Below are 3,405 nucleotides of genomic sequence, written 5' to 3'. Positions count from 1 at the left end.
AGAATACGCGACCCCACCCATAGAGGTATAGAGGCATGAAAATTCAAGTAGAATCTTTAACTTGCATTGATTGGAGTCCTGTGCTGTGTCTCGGGGTCCGAACCTACGAGCGCCAATTCATAAAACCATGTCTTCTATTTTTTTCAATGTTCAACCTCATGGGGCTGTCAGAGAGTGGGGCAGTGGTTCCTGTATGAAAACACAATTTTAGTATTAGTCTAAAGTGTAATGTTTAGTATGCAGAAAACCCGAATCAATTCGCCCTTCACGTAATCGAGAATAAACTATTTAAAAAGAGGTCATCAAAATGATAACAATATTCCTTTGCCACCCGGACAGCACAAGAAGGCCGGATCATGGATTTAATTATGGTAATGTCTAATGCCAGATTTTTTGATGTGCTTTCAGCGTATAAAGACATAAACAGCATGGCAGGAGTATTTATTTTCACTTTTTGGGTGCGCAGAATTAGGAGCAAGCATGCGCAGAATTAGGAACATGGGCAAGAAAGTGCGCAGAATTAGGCACCGTGGATAAGTTTACAAAACGAAAAATATACTCAATTGCTGGTCGATTTATAATTCCCATATTTTTTACCAGATATTATAGACCGTAACACTACACATTGCTGCTATCCACGTTGTTAATTTATATCTAGAATACTTAGAATAGCGGAAGAATCAGAAAAATGTCTTAACTGCGCAGAATATGATACGTTCACGGTATGATCTTTGATGACATTTTTTGCTACTGCCTGTCGAATTTAATTTATTGTGAAGGACATGGTGCGCCAAAGGCAGTCATTTTTCAACAACTGACACGTAAACACATAGCACAATAACTGAGGATGCTCATTTACTACAGATTTTGGCTGAATTTCCTAAAATTTGACAATTTAGGTTGAGTGATCGGAATTAGGAGCTGATCGCGGTCGCGGTATTCATTTTGCGAGTTTTCCAACCTTTGATATCCACAGAAATTCGTGAACGTAGGTGGAAGTGGATCGGACACACCTTAAGGAAAGGTGCGAACGAGGTTCGCAGAGAAGCACTCGACTGGAATCCACAAGGATAGCGTAGAAGAGGCAGACCCAGACGCAGCTTAGCCAACGACATCCGGGCTGTAGACGAGAACCTGTCCTGGCGACAGGTAAAAGCCATGGCGGGTAACCGTCCGCAGTGAAGATTTTTGATTTCATCCCTTTGTTCTGCCGGACCGGCGAACATGGACACATAAGTAAGTAAGTAAGTAAGCCGGAATGAGCAATTATACCAAATTAGGTTATAATCGGAGGTGGTCGATTACAACGACTAAGATCACTTGAGAGGGAATGACCCCTATATAAACTTAAAAGTTGAATTTTCCAAAAAAACAGAGATAGAATATTTTAAGACCTTTTTTAAATTAATCGTTTTGACTAATACTAACATCCTGTGAAGATAAAACTGAGGTGCATGAGAGTTAACCCGAATCAGCCCAGAATTACCCCGTAAAATCAGGCAAATTTTCAACTTTGAAATGCTATTGCATCAAGGTACAGAGCTTAAATATTTAATGTGATTAGGGTTGCCAAGTGACCGGTTTTTGGCCGGCCCGACCGGTTTTTCACTTGCAAAGCCGGTGGCCGGTCAATCCTGCAAAAAGGCCGGTTTTCCGACATACGGAGCCGGATTTGTTTGCCTGATTTGTTAAATTTTATAATGAATTTATTAGCAATCCTGAGCAGTGGATCATTATTACTAATTTATATATATTACACGACTTTTATTAATTTAACTAACATCGAAACCTATTGTAATGGATAAAATGCTTTACAGTTTATTAATTTTAAAATTAACAGCGGCACTTTATTTGGAATTATGGATCAGCAAAAGTTCGAGTAGTTTGACAATAAATTATAAAGTATAACTAGCGTTTCTCGATGGGTCGGTTAGCGATTTAGCGAATTAGCGATGCCCAACACTGGAGGTCTGCGATATATTTGACGCGCAAACAAAATAATTCTACATGTACCAAAACACAAATTTTTAACTCAAACATTAAAGCAATACTGCTGTACGCCTGCAAAACGTAATGCGTTTCAGCGAAGACAATGCAAAAACTATAAGTAGGTATTTATTTATCAATAGCATCCTGGAATATCTCATTCGTGCGTAGTGGCCTGACAACTGGATAATCTACAAAGAACTCCATCGACAAAATGCTGGATGTTAAGCATAAGCATAAGCATAAGCATAGGATACCGCCCGTGTGCTGCTACTCCGTTATTGACCAGGACCGATGAAAATTGCAAAATGATGGCTGGAAAAAACATACTTGGGATAGCACGCTATTTCTCATTGTGCAACCTTATCAGGTCCCTGCATGCTGATCAATACCGACGCCGGCCACGTCCGAATGCGGGTCCTGGTGGGATGGGAAGGAATATTAGTCCAATACTTGTTGCTACTAAAGACCAGGGAATCCTCTGCATCTTCACAAGTATTTCGGGAAAGAAATTATTGTTAGTAGATAGGGGGAGCTAGATGGATAATGTAAGTATGTAAGCACTAGTTATATAAGACTAATCTGGATATTCGAAAATTTTGTGACAGATCGGTAAAACATTGGGAAACCGAAATTCTACCGACTGCAAAAGATAAGTTTGATGTTCCTGAGAACCTCCGAAAACAGAAAATGTCGAACTTTGCCAAGAAATTCTTCATTTGGCAAGCAATTTGTTCATGCGGAAAGCGGAGTACACCTTTCGCGACCTCAGGTACCATAAACATAGACATGTGTGTTTGAAAGAGTGTCTCCAAAGGCGATTTCTTCCTCTTCTGAAGTCTCACAACTGTCCTACGAGCTTCTGGTAGGATCTGACTCCGTGCCATTGTGCAAAGGCCGTGGTTGAAAATAATGTTGATTTCGTGCCGAAAGACCATAACACTTCAAATACACCGGTGCTGTGGCCAATAGAGAAATACTAGGCTATTATGAAGTTGAATCTTCTGAAACATCCGAAAGTACTCAAAAACAGTTGAAGAAATGAAGAAAGTATGGGTAAATATGCAAACCATGTCGATTTTGAGGTGGCGCAAGATCTCATGGATGGTGTTAAGGCCAAAGTAGCGGCATTCGGATACGGAGGCGAAATTTAATAAAATAAAAATGCTAAAACTAAGTTTAATCGTTTCATTTGATGCCCTGAAATTTTGATGACAATCGGATAAAAATTCGAATTTTGCGAATTAATTTTGTGTGTTGCAATTTTACCGTGGACACCCTTTATGTTACAAATAGTGTGTAGTTGTTCAAAAGTACAGTCGAATTTCGCTGGTTGGGCCTCTAATACTTGGGCTTCGTTTTAGTGGGGTCTTCGCTAGTTGGGCTATGGCCCAACTAAAACGAAACTGGATGCTAAAA

This window comes from Sabethes cyaneus, chromosome 1 (assembly GCF_943734655.1).
Source record: "Sabethes cyaneus chromosome 1, idSabCyanKW18_F2, whole genome shotgun sequence".
NCBI classification, from domain to species: domain Eukaryota; kingdom Metazoa; phylum Arthropoda; class Insecta; order Diptera; family Culicidae; genus Sabethes; species Sabethes cyaneus.
Note: the sequence above shows the minus strand (reverse complement) of the source record.